This window comes from Apium graveolens, chromosome 5 (assembly GCF_009905375.1).
Source record: "Apium graveolens cultivar Ventura chromosome 5, ASM990537v1, whole genome shotgun sequence".
NCBI lineage: Eukaryota > Viridiplantae > Streptophyta > Magnoliopsida > Apiales > Apiaceae > Apium > Apium graveolens.
Genome location: NC_133651.1, coordinates 136,743,374 through 136,764,091, shown reverse-complemented (window position 1 = coordinate 136,764,091; position 20,718 = coordinate 136,743,374). Strand labels below are relative to the sequence as shown.

General features: G+C 37.8%; 1 non-coding gene across 1 annotated transcript; it reads right to left on the bottom strand.

Moving 5' to 3' along the window:
• Positions 1-711: 711 nt before the first annotated feature.
• Positions 712-818, bottom strand: LOC141662720 (small nucleolar RNA R71). Its single transcript, XR_012550819.1, has one exon. It is a non-coding gene; the product is annotated as a small nucleolar RNA R71 (small nucleolar RNA).
• Between the last annotated feature and the right edge of the window lie 19,900 nt (positions 819-20,718).

The following is a 20,718-nucleotide window of genomic DNA, read 5'->3' as shown; positions in this document are numbered from 1 at the left end:
AACGCGTATACTTTCGTGATTTATTTAGCGCATGCTTTGTGCCTAACAAGTTTTTGGTGCCGCTGCCGGGGACTCGGTGTAAATTTTTTAGTTTATGTACTTGCCATCAGTGGTCATTAGGTTTCATTGATTAAGACTTGTTACTTACTGCTTTCAGCTGTGTTTCAAGTACTCTAGCGAGCGTTTATGCCAACACGTTCTCACTCTCGCAAGAGAAACCTGGATAAAGCTAAGGAAATAGATACAACTCTTAACTTTCCGGAGAAGATAGTTTTTGAAGATTCGGATAAACAGAGTGAAAAGAAAGAACCTGAAACAATGGGTGATCGTGTAGTTCAAGCTGATCCAGCTCTAATGGACTTTTCTCGGCCTAAAATTATTCACATTCAGTCAAGCATCATTCATCCTGCTATTCAGGCCAATACTTTTGAAATCAAGCCGGGCACTATTCAGATGGTGCAGAATTCTGTTTCTTTCGGAGGTGCTGTGACTGAAGATCCCAATATGCATATCAGGAATTTTGTCGAGATCTGTAGTACTTTCAAATATAATGGTGTTACTGATGAGGCTATCAAGATGAGACTTTTTCCATTCTCTCTGAGGGACAAAGCTAAAGACCGGTTACATTCTTTACCAGCTGGGTCCATCACTACTTGGGAAGATCTTGCACAAAATTTTCTGGTGAAGTTCTATCCAATGGCCAAAATTGTAGCTATGAGGAGTGCTCTTACTCAGTTTGTGCAGCAACAAGGAGAATCTATGTGCGAGGCTTGGGAGCGCTACAAGGAGATGTTGAGAAAGTGTCCACATCATGGTATGCCTGACTGGATGGTGATCACTGGTTTCTACAATGGTTTGGGGGCCCAATCTCGGCCCATGCTCGATGCAGCTTCTGAAGGCGCCTTGTGGGCCAAAAGCTATACTGAGGCCTATAATCTCATTGAAACTATGGCTGCAAATGAGTATCAAAACCCAACTCAAAGGATGATACATGGGAAGGTAGTAGTTATTCTGGAAGTTGATGCAACTACAGTTATTGCAGCGCAGCTTCAGGCGCTGTCTATGAAGGTCGATTCTTTAGCCAACTATGGAGTAAATCAAATAGCTAGTGTCATGACCTTTGTGCAGGCTCTCATGTTACGGATCAGTGTTCTCTTGTTAATGAATATGTTCAGTATGTGAACAATTTTCAGACACCGCAGCAGCCTGTGTCCGCTACTTATCATCCTAATAACATAAATCATCCCAATTTCAGCTGGAGCAATAATCAGAATTCTATTCAGCAACCATATCAGCAAGCTGCAAGTAAACATCTTAATCCATCTGGATTCCAACAACCTCATCAATTTGCTCAACGACAATCATATTCTCAACAAGGAGGTGCTGCTCCACCTTCTAGTGCTGATTTTGAGGAGTTAAAGCTGTTGTGCAAAAGTCAGGCTGTTTCTATCAAGACCTTAGAATATCAAATTGGACAAATAGCCAATGCCTTGCTCAATCATCAACCTGGCACACTTCCTAGTGATACTGAAGTTTCAGGCAGGAAGGAAGCTAAAGAGTAAGTCAAAGCTGTCACCTTAAGGTCTGGAAAAGTTACTGATGCTGAAAAAGCAAAAGATGGAGAAGTTGAAGTTGTAGATGAAGAAGGAATGCAAAAGGAGAAAGAGGGGGAACCAAGGAAGATTACTGTTGAACACACTCTGCCTGAGGGTAATACAGGGAAGAAACAGCTCTATCCTCCACCACATTTTCCAAAGCGATTGCAAAAACAAAAGCTGGACAAGCAATTTAGTAAGTTTCTGGAGGTGTTCAAGAAACTTCACATTAACATACCTTTCACTGAGGCTCTGAAGCAAATGCCTGGTTATGCGAAATTCATGAAAGGTATTCTTTCATGGAAGGTGAAACTGGATGATCTTGATATCGTTGCTCTGACGGAAGAGTGCAGTGCCGTGCTGCAACAAAAAGTTACCTCCAAAGCTTAAGCATACAAGTAGTTTCACCATTCCTTGCACCATTATAAAGTTGTCATTTGACAAGTGCCTTTGCGATTTGGGAGCAAGCATCAATCTGATGTCGTTGTCTATCTTCAAAAAGCTGAATTTTCCTGATCCGAAGCCCACCTATATGTCTCTACAATTGGCTGATTGTTCGATTACATACCCACGAGGTATTGTGGATGACGTGCTAGTAAAGGTGGACAAGCTCATCTTTTCTGCAGATTTTGTCATTCTGGATTTCAAGGAAGATAAGAAGATTTCCATAAACTTGGGAAGACCTTTCTTGGCTACATGCCATACCTTGATAGATGTATAAAAAGGTGAACTCACTATGAGGGTGCAAGATCAAGATGTGACATTCAATCTGTTCGATGGGATGAAATTCCCTACAGGAGATGAGGAGTGCTTCAAGGTGGATTTGGTCGATTCTGCAGTTATTTCAGAACTTGATCATGTGCTAAGGTATGATGCCTTAGAAAAAGCCTTATTGGGGGATTTTGACAGTGAAGATGATAAAGGCAATGAGCAGCTACAATATCTAAATGCTTCTCCTTGGAAACGAAAGCTAGACATGCCATTTAAATCTCTGGGAAATAATGATCTCAAGAATGCTGAGGGAAAGCTCAAACCATCTATTGAGGAAGCACCTACTTTGGAGCTTAAACCATTGCCTGAACACTTGAGGTATGCTTTTTTAGATGATGCATCTACTTTTCCTGTTATTATTGAATCTGACCTTTCAGGTAGTGATGAGGACAAGCTCTTGAGGATTTTGAGAGAATTCAAATCGGCCATCAGATGGAATATAGCAGATATATAAGGGATCAGCCCTTTGTACTGCATGCATAAAATTTTGCTAGAGGAAGGTAGCAAGCCAACTGTTGAGCAACAACGAAGGCTTAATCCAATCATGAAAGAAGTGGTGAAGAAAAAAATTCTAAAATGGCTGGATGCGGGAATCATATATATCCTATTTCTAACAGTTTTTGGGTGAGCCCCATGCAATGTGTACCTAAGAAAGGAGGTATTATTGTGGTAGAAAATGAGAAGAACGAGCTCATCCCTACTCAAACAGTCACAGGATGGAGGGTATGCATGGACTACAGGAAGTTGAATAAAGCCACGAGGAAGGATCACTTCCCTCTTCCATTTATTGATCAGATGCTTGACAGGTTGGCTGGGCATGACTATTATTGTCTTCTGGATGGCTATTCGGGCTAAAATCAGATTTGCATTGCACCAGAAGATCAAGAGAAGACTACTTTCACTTGTCCATTTGGCACGTTTGCTTTTTACAGAGTTTCTTTTGGCTTATGTGGTGCACCTGCCACTTTTCAGAAATGCATGATGGCCATATTCTCTTATATGATTGGAAATAATGTCGAAGTGTTCATGGACGGCTTCTCCGTCTTTGGATATTCGTATGACGAATGCTTGAATAATCTCCGTTTGGTACTCTAAAGGTGTGTTGAAACCAATCTGGTGCTCAATTGGGAAAAATGTCACTTTATGGTGCAACAAGGCATCATTCTTGGGTATAAGGTCTCCAGTAAAGTTCTTGAGGTGGATAAAGCCAAGGTGGGCGTCTTTGAAAATCTTCCGCCACCTATTTCTGTAAAAAGAATCCGTAGCTTTCTTGGTCATGCAGGTTTTTATCGGCATGTCATCAAGGACTTCTCTAAGATATCTAAGCCGTTGTGCAACTTGCTCAAAAAAGATGCGCCTTTTAAATTTGATGAAGAATGCTTGGCAGCATACGAGACTCTCAAGAAGAGTTTAATCACTGCACCAGTTATTACAACACCGAATTGGAGAGAACCTTTTGAGATGATGTGTGATGAAAGTGATTATGCAATGGGAGTAGTTCTTGGGCAGTGAAAGACTAATATGTTTCATGTGGTCTACTATGCTAGTAAGACGCTAAATGGAGCCCAAATGAACTACACCACTACTGAGAAGGAGCTCTTGGCTATATTTTTTGGTTTCGAAAAATTTCAATCTTATCTATTTGGGACAAAGGTGACAGTGTACACTGATCATGCTGCCATCCGCTATCTGGTCTCAAAGAAGGATTCGAAGCCTAGACTTATTCGTTGGGTTCTCTTGCTACAGGAATTCGAGTTAGAGATAAAGGATCGAAAAGGTACTGAAAATCAAGTAGCTGACTATCTCTCTAGATTGGAGAATCCCAAGTCTACTTCATATGACAAGACATTGATCAACGAATCTTTTCCGGATGAGCAGTTGTTCACAATTCAAGAGGAAGAGCCATGGTTCGCAGACATTGTGAACTATCTTGTTAGCAATATAATGCCTCCTAATATGAATGCGGCTCAAAAGAAGAAGTTTCTGCATGAGGTGAAGTGGTACATGTGGGATAAACCATATTTGTTTAGACAAGGAGCTGACCAGATCATCAGGAGATGTATCCCATTCTGTGAGATGAAGGGGATATTACGAGACTGTCATTCCACAACTTATGCTGTACATTATGGTGGTGAAAAGATAGCAGCTCGTATTCTTCAAGCAGGTTTTTTCTGGCCTACGTTGTTTAAGGATGCACATCTATTTTTTTTAAGGTGTGATCATTGCCAAAGAGTTGGGAATCTTACCAGAAAGGATGAGATGCCTTTAAATGTGATGCTTGAAGTTGAGGTCTTCGATGTTTGGAGAATCGATTTCATGGGACCATTTATCTCGTCCTGCAATAATCAGTACATCTTGCTGGCAGTCGATTATATCCCAAAATGGGTAGAAGTCAAGGCTCTACCAACTAATGATGCAAAGGTAGTGTTAAGTTTTCTTCATAAGCAGATATTCACAAGGTTTGGAATGCCACGAGTTATCATAAGTGATGAAGGGTCGCATTTCTGCAATCGTTCACTTCTATGATGCAACGCTACAATGTGAATCATCGCATTGCTACTGCCTATCATCCACAAACTAATGGTCAAGCTGAAGTGTCTAATAGAGAGATCAAGCACATTCTAGAGAAGGTCATTTGTCCGTCAAGGAAAGATTAGTCTTTGAAGCTCAATAAAGCTGTTTGGGCTTATAGAACAGCATACAAGACTCCATTTAGGATGTCCCCGTTTCAACTTGTCTATGGTAAGGGATGTCATTTACCTGCGGAGCTTGAGCATAAGGCTTATTGGGCATTGAAGAAGTTAAACCTTGATCTAGATGCAGCTTGGAAGAAGCGCATGCTTCAATTAAATGAACTTGATGAATTTCGACTTCAAGCGTATGAAAAGAACAAAATGTACAAGGAAAAGGTAAAAAGGTGGCATGACAGGAAGCTATCGCCTAAGTCATTCATATCGGGGCAACAAGTTCTTCTATTCAACTCTCGTCTCCGACTTTTTCCTGGAAAGTTGAAATTAAAATGGTCTGGACCATTTATCGTCAAAAATGTGTTTCTATATGGAGCAGTGGAGATTTTTCAGAACGATCCGGGCCAACCATTCAAAGTAAATGGTCAGAGATTGAAGCACTATTATGGGGATACGGCAAACCGTGAAGTGGTTAGTGCCGTTTTATTGTCAACTTGATCGTATTACTCTACGTCAAGCTAATAACGTAAAAGAAGCGCTTCTTGGGAGGCAACCCAAGATATGAGACTATAGGACACCTTAGAATTTAGTACTTTATCCAAAGACCCAAAAAAATCTGAAAAAAGTTGGCAGAATTTTTTTTCCAGAAGCCTTGCAGGTGCCTGCCTGCTAGGATCAGGCGGCCGCGAGCTAGTTGGCGACCGCCTGCGCCCCTGATTTTTGAAAAATCATTTTTCAGCCTATAAAAAAACAACAAAACAAAAACAAAATTCACAGGAGCCATATCACCCATTAACCCATGAATTCTCCCCATACTTAGCCACAATCCCCACTCCTTATCAAATTCTAACCCTAATTTTGCCCTATAAATAAATACAACCTCTACATACACATCCCACACACTTTCAACTCAACAAAATATCTCCTACACAGCAAACACAAACTCTCTAACTCTTATTCTCAGTTTTCATGGCCCCAAAGAGATCACGAACTGTGGGTAGCAGCAGCACCAACCCGACTGCTACTGATTCTTCGAGGAATACTGCTGTGAGGCTCCGATTGTTGGATGGGGCTGCTGAAGAAGAGTACACCAAGCTTCTGACTAAGCCTATTATGAGGGAGAGGGGGTTCTTGCCATCAGGGAGGGATGGTGATTTGCTTCCGGTGATTGCTGAGAAGGGATGGATTACATTCTGCGAGTCACCTGTGCCAGTTCCGATGAGTATCGTTCGCGAGTTCTATGCGAACTCCAAGGCCAACAAGAATGGATTTTCTATTATTCGTGGGCTTACTGTTGATTATCAGCCCGAGGCGATTCACCGGGTAATTGGACAGCGACAAAGAAAACCACAAGAGGAGCATTGGAATGAAAAGACCCTGTGGAATTTGATATGGACTTGATTATTGCTACTCTCTGTCGGTCGGGCACAGTGTGGAAGTTCAAAAGGGGAACAAATGAGTATCATAATTTCCCTTCTATCGTGATGAATAGGTATGCTCGTGCTTGGAATGCATTTATGTGTGCTAATATTCTTCCTTCTGGGCATTCATATGAGGTTACGGTGGAGAGGGCGAGGTTATTATGGGGAATTCTGAATGATGAATATTATGTGGACCTTAGTGAGTACATCTACCAAGGGATTTTGAAGTTTTTGAGGAGGAAATCGTAGTACTCTATCCCGTATGCCTCTATTGTCACAAAGCTTTGCAAGGCATGTGGAGTCCAATGGCCTTCTTATGATCAGCTGCAGATGCCGACCACTTCTATTGATTCATCGAAGTTGAATGTGATGCAGGAGTGGACGGGTGGAGAGCCCGAGTCACATGGTTTGGGGTATTACCTTCCGGGAGGAGTCCAAGCAGCTGGTGCTACCATGGCTAGGCCCAATCAGGCTCAGGGAGAGGCAGGTTCTTCGAGAGCCCATGGAGGAGAATCCCGATTCTAGGTACTGAGAATCAAGTAGCTGACCATCTCTCTAGGTTGGAGAATCCCGATTCTACTTCACAAGATAGGACATTAATCAATGAATCTTTTCCGGATGAGCAGTTGTTTGCAGTTCAGGAGGAAGAACCATGGTTTGCAGATATTGTAAACTATCTCGTCAGCAATGTAATGCCTCCTAATTTGACCTCCGCTCAAAAGAAGAAGTTTCTGCATGAGGTGAAGTGGTATATGTAGGATGAACCATATTTGTTTAGACAAGGAGCTGACCAGATCATCAGGAGATGTATCCCGTTCTGTGAGACGGAGGGGATATTACGAGACTGCCACTCCACGGTTTATAGTGGACACTATGGTGGTGAGAAGACGGCAGCTCGTATTCTGCAAGCAGGTTTTTTTTGGCCTACTTTGTTCAAGGATGCTCATCAGTTTGTTTTAAGGTGTGATCGTCGCCAAAGAGTGGGAAATTTGAAAACAAAGGATGAGATGCCATTAAATGTGATGCTTGAAGTCGAGGTCTTTGATGTTTGGGGAATCGATTTCATGGGGCCTTTTATCTCGTCTTGCAATAATCAGTACATCTTGCTGGCAGTCGATTATGTCTCAAAATGGGTAGAAGTTAAAGCTTTATCGACAAATGATGCAAAGGCAGTGCTAAATTTTCTTCATAAGCAAATTTTCACAAGGTTTGGAACACCTCGGGTAATCATAAGTGATGAAGGGTCGCATTTCTGCAACCGTAAGTTCACTTCTATGATGCAGCGTTATAATGTGAATCATCGAGTGGCTACTGCCTATCATCCGCAAACAAATGGTCAAGCGGAAGTGTCTAACAGAGAGATAAAGCGCATTCTAGAGAAGGTTGTTTGTCCGTCAAGGAAGGATTGGTCTTTAAAGCTCGATGAAGCTGTTTGGGCTTACAGAACAGCATACAAAACTCCACTTGGTATGTCCCCGTTTCAGTTGGTGTACGGTAAGGGATGTCATCTACCTGCGGAGCTTGAGCATAAGGCCTACTGGGCATTAAAAAAGTTGAACCTGGATTTAGATGCAGCTGGTAAGAAAAGAATGCTTCAGCTTAATGAACTTGATGAATTTCGACTTCAAACGTACGAGAATAACAAAATGTATAAGGAAAAGGTGAAGAGGTAGCACGATCGGAAGCTACATCCTAAGTCATTTGTGTCGGGGCAACAAGTTCTCTTATTCAACTCTCGGCTCCGACTTTTTCCTGGGAAGTTGAAATCAAGGTGGTCTGGACCTTTTATTGTCAAAACTGTGTTTCCACATGGAGCGGTGGAAATTTTTGAGAATGATCTGGACCAAGCATTCAAGGTTAACGGTCAGCGTTTGAAGCACTACTATGGGGACATGGCAAACCGAGAAATGGCTAGCGCCATTTTGTTGACTACTTGAGAAGGGTACGCAACGCCAAGCTAATGACGAAAAAGAAGCGCTACGTGGGAGGCAACCCATGAATTGTTGTTACAGGAACCCTTAGAAGTTAATAACCTATCCAAAAACACAAAAAAATCAGAAAATCGGGGCTGAAATTTTTTTTTTCCAGTGACCCCCTGAGTGCCCGCTCAGCTTTGCTGAGCGACCGCTCAGGGGTCAACTGCCAGAATTTTTTTTTTTAAGTTCAGGAAAAAAAAAATATTTTTTGTGGTGTTTATGCATAATTGATCAAGAGTGGGCTCTTTGGTATTCGAGTTATTAAGTTCTTAGGGGACTTTGTGCCTAGTGACCTAAGGCTTTTAGAGTCTGGGATCCGCTAACCTAACGCTCGTTATATGGATACCATTGTATAAGTCTTTTGTGGACCTCACTCATTGCACGGTCAAATAAGCATTTGTGTTGTGAATAAAAAACATGATTCCGTAATAAGCTCCAGAATTCTTGTAGTGTTGTATATCACTTTGTGCCTAGAATTTTTATTCTTTGTATAATCATGTGATTGCCTTGAGGATAGTCGAGTCATAATAATTGGTCTAGTTCGGAATCATATCTGTTAAGCATTTGCACACACCACGTTTCTGGCTGTATGTCCGTTTGCATGAGTTTATTGATCTTTAGTGTCTAACTGCATTTGTTGAGATGTTGCAATTTGGTTGGTTTATTCGTAGTAAGGGGGATCTCTGCATTTTCATATAGATTGCATTTATGCATGTTTTTATTTGTTTTTGAGTCTGTGACGCTTGAGGACAAGCATCGATTTAAGTTTGGGGGTGTGATAAGTGGCATTTTATACCACTTAGAACGTCTTAAAATGGCTTAAATTGGTGTCTTGAAATCAAGTATTTTGTGTATTTGATGCGTTTTTCTAGTGTTTATGCGTTTCAGGGTATTAGTTGCATTTCGGGGGAGTAATCATCAAGAATAAGCCTTGGCATGTGTTCATCATTGAGAGAGAGAAGAAATGGGCAGATTACGGCGAAGGAACGGAGCAAACTCAGGAATTTTCCAGAAGGGTCCTGAGCGCCCGCTCAGCATAGCTGAGCGGCCGCGCAGAAAGCTGAGCGCCCGCTCAGCTATGCTGAGCGGCCGCGCAGGGTCGGGGAAAAAATAATTTATTTTAGGACTTCTATTTCTGTTTGGCTTCCACTTCTATGTAATCTGAGTTTTAGGGGACTATTATATAAGTAGATTTGGAGACGTTTTCACGAGAGAGGATCGTGGTATTACGCAAGGAGCGAAGGAGATAAGAAAGAAGACCGTTTAGTGCACAGCAACGAAGAGGAAGCATATTTTCTTGTGATTCTTGTTTCGTTGTAACGTTGGATGCTAGTTTCTTACCTTGAACCTATTTACTCTTGTGACGTACTCTGATTTAATATAATTAGTTTAGTTATTATTTTCTTGTGTTTGTTTATTAAGATTTCAAATGAACCCATGATGACGATAAGTGCAATTATGGGCTAATCGTGATCATGGGGTTGCAACGGATTTATTATGGAATTCTTTAGTTAATAGTTTAATACTTTAGTGTGTGATGATTGTATGATATCTAGTTTTGGTTGTGCGTATTCGTCTTATGTGCGTCGCGAACATATAAGATAGGGTGTTAATCTCTTGTGGAGCGACGGTGGATCTTGAGATTTAGAACTTGCCATGCTAGCATAGGTTTATGTACGTTGTGCATGATTAGTGGGTAACTCTAACAGTTTTATTTGCCCTATGTAATCAAAAGGAATAACTTGTGCTTAAATCGTTGTGTTGTCAATTTCTGTAGACATATAGGAACTCAACATAATTGATGACTATTCAACTTCTATCTTGATTGTGGATGTTGGTAAAATGGTATTAGTACAATGAAAGTTGGCTTTTATCAGTTTTGTGTTATTCGATTAATATCATCACTGTCACATGCTAAAGGTAATAACAATGCCTATTGAAGGAAGTAGTAATGAAGTTGTGATCTCATGAGTGTTTTATTATTGATAATTTGAAGTGTTAATTAAGTGATTAATTAAGTAGTTAATTGTATTTAATATTTAGTCAACAATTTTAAGTGTTAGTGTCTTAACATTGAGAAGTAATCATACATTGGTGAGTGAGTTTAATTAGACAATAAATTAGTCTGAGTCTCTGTGGGAGCGAACTAGAAAGTATTCTATATTACTTGCGAACGCGTATACTTGCGTGAATATTAGCGTGTGTTTTCGCTCTAACACCTAACAACATCTCTACTCCTACTTTATCTCAATAGTATGGGGAACCACACTTATGTCCATACAAGGCTTCGCAAGGTAGCATTCCTTTACTAGCATGATAACTATTAACATAGGAAAACTTAATCAATGGTATGTGATTACCTAAGTTTTCTTTTAAATCCAAAATATATACTCTCAACATATCTTATATTGTCTGAATCGTCTTTTCACTTTGACCCTTTGTCTAAGGATGATAGGAGATATTCATTTTCAACTTAGTTTTCAAACATTCGAACACTTCTTACTCATTTCATCAGTTAAGGATGGAAAGTAATCTCATATACTCACTTCTTATCACCTTCAGGTATTTGAATTTCAACTTCCACTCTTTCCAATTCTTTTATTAACTCCTCAGTGATCGTAATCACATTCATTCCTTTCCTTCTGCACAAGACATATTTTACTACACCGACTTTGCTTAGGTGGTTGTTAATGGAATAATCGGAACCTTTTATTAATCTCAGCCAAAATTCATACTTGAAAACTTAACGTATAGTTGCTTCCCTTCTAGTCTTTGTAGGGAAATCCTGGGCATTCTACGCAGTCTTCCTAGTCTTTGAATAGATGAGGATGTTATCAATAAGTACAATGTGCTTATCCAAGTATTCCTTATACACTATGTTCTTTAAATCGTTAGAGGCGACTAATACACTTGTTACTCCACATAATATCACCAGAACTTGCAATGCTCATAACTCGCTCCAATCACAGTCTTGGATATGTCCTTAGGCTGGATCTTGAGTCAACTTAGAGCATAACACCTTCCTTAAATTAGGTCATATAAGTAATTATAACGACCCGTATATTTTGATTATTATTTAAATGTGTAATTATGGAATAAATAATTAAATAAAATATTTGTGTGGGTTCAGTCAGTGGGTTATTACTCTGTCACTATGTGTATATGATCACTAGTGTAGGGAATTGAATTGCGTGGTTAATTAATGAATTGTATGATCTTGTATCGTTGCTAAAGATGGTGTTATTGCAGTTTTATTTCCATATATATTTGGAATGTCTCTAAAATTATTTTTATGGTTTTATAATTATAGTAATCATTTATGGGATTTTATAAAATTTAGAAATCAATATTTCATTAATTATTTATCCTTGAGTGATTGTCTGATTGTATTTATTAGTAAAATTAATATTGAATTCAGAAATTCTTCAAAAATTATAAAATTCATATTTATCTAAGTTGGGAATATTCCGGGAATTTTAAAATTATTTTGGGAATTTTTGGGATTAATTTCACCCGCGCGTTGATTCGTTTAATCAAGAAAAGCGGGTATAAATTGCATTTCAGAAATTGTTTTAAAATCTCGGAATTTATGTTTTTATAAACTTCGGGATATTTATAGCGTTTTAAGATTATTTTGAGATTTGTTGAATTTTATTTTTGTGCATTTTATTTCGCTAAATTATAAATTTCGGGTGAAGCCGGGCTTGCAATTGGAAATACGAGACACGTGTTTTGTTTTTGTAAGGCCACAGATACGTGGCAGCTTCTAAATAAGTGCAGAAAAAAAGAAAGAGGAGGATTACAGTTCCTCTCTTCCATCCCATGTTATTCTCTTCTCCACCCCTCTGTTCCTCGGTCGTTTCTATCGCTGTTCCCGGCGAGGCGAGCCGCCGTTGTTCCCTTGTGGTAAGCCGCACGGTTGCCTTTCGATTCGACTTTCGTTGATTGTTGATATATATATGTATGTATATACTCCTGTGTATGTATGTGTTCTGGGGATTTTGATGCTGGGTTGTTCTATGTTGTTGGGCTGGTTTCCGTTTCTGTTGCGTTTTCCGGCCATGACTGAATTGCTCTTTCCGGCCAACCGCGCGTATATGCGCGTGGAGTTGGCTTATACAGTTCTGTGTCCGCAGATTGTTTTGTGATGATGAATTTCGGTGATAATTGCCTTGACATTATTCGAATTACTGCTTAATTGTGGTAAAGTTTCGAATGAACTTTTCTTGATTTTCGAAATTTAATTTCTAATTACTTTCAAATATAATCGATAGAATTTGTGTTGGAAACCCGAAATTGTTCGGGTACCCGTGAATTTTATCGCCATCGGCGATGAGCCTCGGCGAGCCGATGGTGGACCGTGATGATCATATTCTGAGTCCTAATTTAATAAATAAATAAAATAATTGTATAAAATGTTTTTGAAACTAGATTAATACTTGTATTACTAGTTGAATCGAAATATGAGTTACAATGTAATGCGGAATGTGGATTGTGAACTGTAATGATTGGATTATTTGAGTTGGATGATTGGTTGAATTGACGTCGAGTTGTTCGACGGGTAGGCCGATAAACAGAGGAGGTACTGCCCGAATTTTTGGAAATTAAATTTGGAAATTCGGGACATACCCTGTAATTATCGGGATGTCGAGCGAGTATATATAAATACATAAATATGTTTTATACGAAATCCGATTGTATGTTGTGGTGAACTGTTTTACCAAAAGTAATAACCCTAATTTTGGTAAAATGATGAGTATTCGTATTTTCTGAAAACGAACACCGAACCGATTTTTGAGATTGTGAACCCTAATTGTTGCGTGTGTTATTATAATATACATAATTATGAGTCGGGTTTGAATATCGTTGGGTAGAATTGGTATCGAGGATATGTCCACCATACCTAGACATCTAACATAGGGTATTTCGGCTCTGTAGGTTCTAGTCGAAGGACTCAAGGGTCGATATCGAACTAAAGATAACCCAGTGATCAGTTGACAAGCACAGCGAGGTTTCGAACGAAGGACCTGAACGTGGAAGTCGAGTCTAGGATAGTCTGTTAGTAAGGCGGTAAAGCCGAGTGTCCAAGTCAGTCCAAGGTCAATCAGTATTAGTTGTAAAGCTCTGCAAGGCAAGTACCCCTGAACTAATCTTTTACAGTTCAGTATATATGAATAGTTGTTGATTTAAATTATGTACTGGAACAGAACGTTTTAAGTTACATATTCCCCGTATTTAAATATGTTTTACTAAACGAGGTTTTGGGGAAAAAGTAACTTCTGAAAATGCCTATCTTTAGATATTTTATTAGAGAACATGCTGCAAATGGTACCATTGATCTCATTTTTGTTCCAACAGAAAAACAGTTAGCTGACATCTTTACTAAACCTTTGAATGAAGCAACTTTCACTAGATTAGTAAGTGAAATTGGAATGTTAAATTCTTCATCCTAAGGCAAGAACTCAGCTTTGCAGAAGATTAATTTCTAGTAAATCAAAATTAATTTGATTTATTTGGAAATTAACTGGAATATGAATTATAAATATTTCAGAAATCTCGGCATATTTTTTTAATTCAAAATTTAGCTTGAAATTTTTGTAATTCTAAGAAAACTATCAAAATGTTGATTTGTATTTTCAATATATAAAATTAACACAAGGCATAATCAAAGTGATCAAAAGTATATAGAGAACTGAGTTCTCGATAAGTCTAATTGACTTATCGACAAGTCATTTTAAGACTTCTCGAGGGACTTCTCGATAAGCTTTATTATGACTTATCGATAAGTCATTGTAGAGTTTTCTATAAGTGTTAACTCAGAGAGTTCTCTACAAGTATATTGTTAGACTTATAAATAACTCAAAACTGAGATAATTTAATTTAATAAATTATTTTGGTTAAATATTTTTGACAAAATCATTCTAATTTTATTTTGATTTATTCAAATAAAAATTAGAAACAATTCAGTGAATTTAGGACAAACTGGGTATTTATTTGACATCTCGACAAGTCACTTTCTAGTTCTCGATAAGAGTCAGGAAAATGACATATCGATATGTATCTATTCTTTTAATATGACTTCTCATTTAAAAAATACCAGACGTACAGTTTTAGTTCTTGATAAGTCATCTACCTTTTTCTATAAATACCCAGACATCTCGACATACACATCTTTACACCTTCGAGAACTCTAAGTGACCTAATTTTCAAGCTCTTTCTCTCTCATTTTTCTTACCCATTCTTTCTTACTCAATAACAATGGCACTCAATAATGTTAGAGCTGGTATTCCCAATAATAGAACCAACGACCTTGCTTTTACTGATGCTAATCAGGCCCCTGATTCCTTCAAGAGGTTTGTCAAGTTTTTGTCTGAATCATATCTTGTAGGTGCTTTAACTGTTAACCCAATCCTGTACTTGGATGTCCTGCATGAGTTCTGGACAACAGCTGTAGTAAGGACAATTATGCATGACAACTCTGTATCTATGGTGGTGACTTGCTCAATTGGAGGCCAACAAATTGAGTTCAATGAGTTAGATGTGAATGCAGCTTTGGGTCTTCCAACTGAAAATCTGGTGGAGGTGCCAACACAGGATGAGCTAGCTGAGTTCATGGATTTCATTAACTATGGTGGAAGAATCAACCTAGCAAGTCTGAACAGAACAAACTTGAGGAAAGAATGGTCCTTATTGTTTGATTCTATAGTGAGGGCCTTAACCTGTAGAAAGACAGGATATGACAACATATCAAGTGTGGTGCAGAAGCTGGTATTCTCCATAGCTCATAACAAACACTTGAATGTTGGTCTATTGATCCTGGAAGAACTTGCCATCGGGCTCACAATGCCCATTGCTGCATGAGGTAAGGAAATTTTCTTTCCTAGATTTATTATGTCTACTTTAAATCATAAAGTATCAGACATACATTTTCTTAATGGTATAGACAGCACAGAAATAAGCAAATGTAAGCAAGTGTCCAAAATTATATTTGGCTCATTTACACAAAGAACAACGTAACTGTAAGTCTAAAAATCACTTCATTCATGATGGAGAGTGTTGGTGAGACTGCGTAGCTGTATGAACAGTTACGTGATAACTCAACACGAGAACAACACTAGAACATGACAGGTTTATAATACAACGTCTACACAAGAAATCAGAAGAAATGAAGACAAGGCAAATACAAGAATCAAAGGACTAGAAGAAAACTTGAAGTCTGTTTACAGGTCACTGAAAGAAGCTCATTAATATCTGCATGCCTCAGTGAAGAATAAAGGTTAAAGACTTTCATGGTTTCAAAAATGTTGAAGATTCAGTGTATAAGTTCTACCAAAAGATTTCAGTGTATCAGCATTGATTGAAGATAGACAGTGTATAAAGCATAGGAATCTGAAGAATTTAAGACATGGTATTGATAGAGGTTAAAGAAGACAGTTGCAGTGTTGAAGTTATACTCACTGACAGAAGTTCATTTATATGTTCAAGCGTCGGTGAAGAACAGTGAATGAAGTATTCAAGATTGTAGTAGCAATGGAGACGTTGTCTAAAGTACCAGAAAGGATTCCAGTGAAAGTACATTTGTTTATTGACAATCAGTGTTAGAAGCAATGGATATTCACCAATCTGTATCTGCCTAGAAACATAAGATAAATTGAATTAAGTTCACTCAATGCTAGTTGTTTGTGAACCAGACCGGTGTACCAAAAATCAGTATTCAGGAAGGGATTTTAATTCAGTTATAGAAGAAAGTGTCGATGCCGTGAAAAATGGCAGAACAGAAGCAAAAACATTTTAAGGCAGAGAGCTTATCACCTTGGTCGCCATAGAAGTGTAAGGACTATTCCCTCTGTGTAATCTCAGTGGTCACCACAGAGCAGTCGCCATAGAGAATTACTCTAAGGAAAAACAGTGGTTGCCATAGAGAATTACTCTAAGGCAACACAGTGGTCGCCATAGAGAATTACTTCAAGGTACCAACCGGTCATCATAGAGCAACACATGATACACTGGTTGCCATAGAGAATCAATTGATTGCCATAGAGCATCATTTGATCGCTATAGAGCATCAACTGATCGCCATAGTGCATCAACTGATTGCCCGAGCAACATAGGATACACTGGTCGTCATAGAACAGTTGGTGATTTCCAGTGAATTAAACAAGCAGCAATTCAAAGATTTGTGTGGACACAGTAATGCCAACTGTCCAAAGGAATTGAAAGTCTACACAGAAAAGCAAAATATATAACAATAAAAGAGATATTGTTGTTATTGTTATTCATCTTCTCTCTGTATGGAGGTGATGAAAACAAGAAACAAAGAGAATACAGAGAAGCTCAACACATTGATATTCGTTTAACTTCTCACCGGAGAAATATTATAATGCCCGATTTAACTCTTATATATTCATAAGGGCATTATAATCGTTATCCGATAATTAGGTCCTTACACATACAAAATGATAGATCATTGTATAGGATTTAATTTGTAATAATTTGTAGAAGCAAGAACATTGTTGTTCTTGGATTGTAGTCGGTTAATTTATTTACCGGAGTGTAGCAACACCCCTCGAGGATTTATATATGAATATATACTTCTTCGAATATCTTGTGTTCCTCGTTTTATATTCCCAAATACTATTCACCTCAAGAGCACAGAACCACTAACCGAGCACTAAATCTATATCCGCTAAAGATTCGAAAGAATTTTTAATTTAGTGATTATCGTATTCAACCCCCCCTTGTACGATAATTCGGGACCTAACAATTGGTATCAGAGTTTGTTGATCGATATACAGATCAGATCCGGTGTGTCAGCCCAAACAGTCAAGTTCTCATATTTTTAGATTTTTTAACTTTCAAAAATTATCAACACTTGAGATTTTTGAATTTTAAATAATTTGGACTTAGCCATAGTTTTTATTTCTGATTTATTTATTTATCCTTAAAATGTAAAATTCTTAAATTTAAATTTTTCTTAAATAATATTTTACATTTTATTTAATTTTTAAGAAAATTCAAAATTCTTGAAAATTAGATTTTATGTAAATATTTATTTTTGATTAATTCATTTTCTAAGAAAATTAAAAAATTGGAAATTTATTTTTTCTTAAATATTAAATTAAGGGTACTCAAGGTATTGTTAGACTCAAGATTCCTCCGGGCTTTTAAAGTGGACTTTAAACTTTTGAAGAAAACGAAGACCATGTGCTATTCAGACGGAAAATTCCCGAACACAGAAATTATAGATAATGGTTTTCTTACTCCAATGGAACTGATTTCAAGACCTACAGAAGAAAATTATGGAACTTCCTCAAAGTCTTACTCCATAGGATAGCACTGGGTTTTCAGACCCAGGAATCAGAAGAAACTCAGGTAGAAGTACTTGAGGGACTGGACGTCCGGGTAGTGTTTCACTTGTCAGGGAAGTTTAGTCGCATCATATTCACAAGGAGTACATAAGCTATATCCAAGGTCAAGCATATCTATTCTAAAGCAGAGATTCTTACAGATTCAGTTCAAGAGGTGGTTACAGACTGAGGTTGGGACATAAATAAGATTTGATAGCTATAGGTTTGACAAGCAATATGTGTCAAGTAACTATCAGGGGTTTTTCTACAACAAAACAAGAAGCTTGACAAACAAGGATGAGTAGGGATTCAGTTGAAGAGTTGAGAAAAAGGTGGAATGTTTTCTTAGGGAAGCAGCCAGTCAAAACTTAAAGTGCACAGGAAAGAGTTGGGATGGATCAGATGACGAGAATAATGAATATCTTGCTTTCATAGTAATCTCTGAAGATCATCAAACTCACATATCTCAGGTATTTCCTTGAACCAATGCAATATCTTGTTCTCAATATTCAATGCATGATAAGATCTTAGTGTTTAGATATTTAACACTCGCACAAGCATGATAACATCACACATAGATAATGTTGAACTAGTTCACTAGATTATTTTTCTGATAACTAGGATTGATGTAACTTGTGCATGTCGCTTTAGATGATCTTAATTATGTGTTTGAATATTTGTTGAACATGATTAATTGCTTTAGTGAGATATATGTTTTTCCAGCACTTAAGACCTTTATTAATGCTTACTCTCTGTATCCTATTACAATATGATTTATTTATTTGATCTGAATTGTTTGTTAAGATGTATTAGTTTATAATTGGATTGAGATAGCTAGATGAGATTTATCAACAGGATTGGACTAGATAGAATTAGTGATTTAATTGTTAATTCTATTTGTTCCAGATCATGCCTATAATGCTTAATTCTTATGTGTCATATGTCTAAATGAATTCCATGTTTTCCCAATACATTGCTTGCTTATTTAAATACCATGAATGCATCTCTTAGTACTTGCATTAATTGTAGAAAAAGCATTTTTAGAATTACAATAGGGCAAAGACTGCTAGTCCTCCTTATGTAAGGTTGGAACCATTTTCCCCTAGCCTAGAGATAAATCTGTCAAGGGTATTGAAATGGAGAAAATGGCCAGTCAAAGATAAGAATTAGCATGATAAGGTTGCAGCTGTTGTTATCTATGGTTATAGTAAAATCTTTAATCCATCTGGACCCAAACTGATAAGTCGGGTACCAAGAACTTTTAATCCATTTGTGAGTGCAGGACGTAACAGGTTAATTGATTTATATGTATTCTAGGTAATTCATACTCAAGGAATATGATCAAAGAAAGAGCCTCACAATCAAATGTGATTGACAAAAGCTATTCCGTCAATAATCTTTGGAGATGACAGCAAATGTTTTCATTACAGGACAAGCTATACTTAAAAGGGATGTCATCATGAACTCAACAATTGATATCACTGATAATAACTAATTTTTGGAATCATTGATAACAATTGAAGAATCTTTCTTGATAAAGAATCAAGGCACAAATCCTCTTATCAGACAGTTCTGCATCAAAGGACAAAATGTCAATTCAATGAAGGATTAGTGTCTCATCTGAAGCAGGAAGGTTGAGTAGCTTGCTCTAGTTAAGAGTAAGGAAAGGATATGCTCGTGGCTAGAGTGGAATCTCATAAAAGCTGAAGTCAATGTTTTCTACTATAAAGCTTCATTTGACAGAAGTTTAGCTATGGCATTAGAAGCTCTCACCCTTAAACATCAACTCAGGGAACTCTTTTGTAAAAAAGGGATTAGTGAGAGGACTGCCTCATCTGGAATTCAGAAGACATTAAATGTGAGGCATGTTAGAAAGAGAAGTCAAATACAACATCACATCAAAGCAAATATATACCTTAGTGATGGTGGTTGACTACTCTTATTAAACAAAGTTGTTGTTCGTGCATTATCAAGACAAGACATCACATTTGGTGATTGATCATATTAGAAGATCAAGCTGGAAGCAATTGTAAAAGAAATAATCTTGTGGTCAGATAATAGGACTGAATCAAGAAACAGTTCTGATTGATATCTGTAACATCGAGAATATTTTGAGACATATTCAGCACTGGGAACTCCATGTCATAATGGAGTGGTACAAAGGAAGAAACGGAAGTTGATTAAAGCAACAAGGACAATGTCAAGCTAATCAAGACTTGCTAAATACCAAAGTGCTGAAGCAGTCAATACAGTTTACAACAAGTAATATCAAGCCTTGATCATAATGTATACATAAATACCACTAATGAGTTAATGGCCAATAGAAGCAAATACTGGATAACCTGAAAGTGTTTGGAGAGAATATTCTACAGAAGCAAACAATTAAACGTTTTCAGTTGTTTGAAGATCTTGGCATTTGCAGCTAAGACTAATTAGGATATTTTCCATGGCTACTCAGTGGAGTCTACAACCTATAGGGTATTTGTGGTTGATCAACAGAAGGTGATTGAAAGTCTAAGTGCACAGTTCAACAACTCAATGCTCCAAGCTGTTATAGGAAAAATTAATGGTATTGATGATTTCAAAGCAATGGAATGGCAGTGTAATACACAACTTATTACTTCAATGAAGCCATTCAGCAAGGGTAAGGATTTTCAAGAAATCCCAGCAACAGCTTAGGGGGAGAGAAAAAGAAGGATCAACTAGTCAGACACAACACCTCTTTGAAAATCAGAGGACACTAAAGAACATATATGCTGAGACAAAAGGTTTGATGTCAATATTATTCCCAGAGTCTAGTTCTTAAGTGATCCAGATGATGGAGTAATGATTAGCAGGGCTACTGAGTGCATTTATTTCTCTAGTTTTCTATCTGAAGAAGAAACTAAGAAAGTTACAGAAGCTCTGATAGATCCAGATTG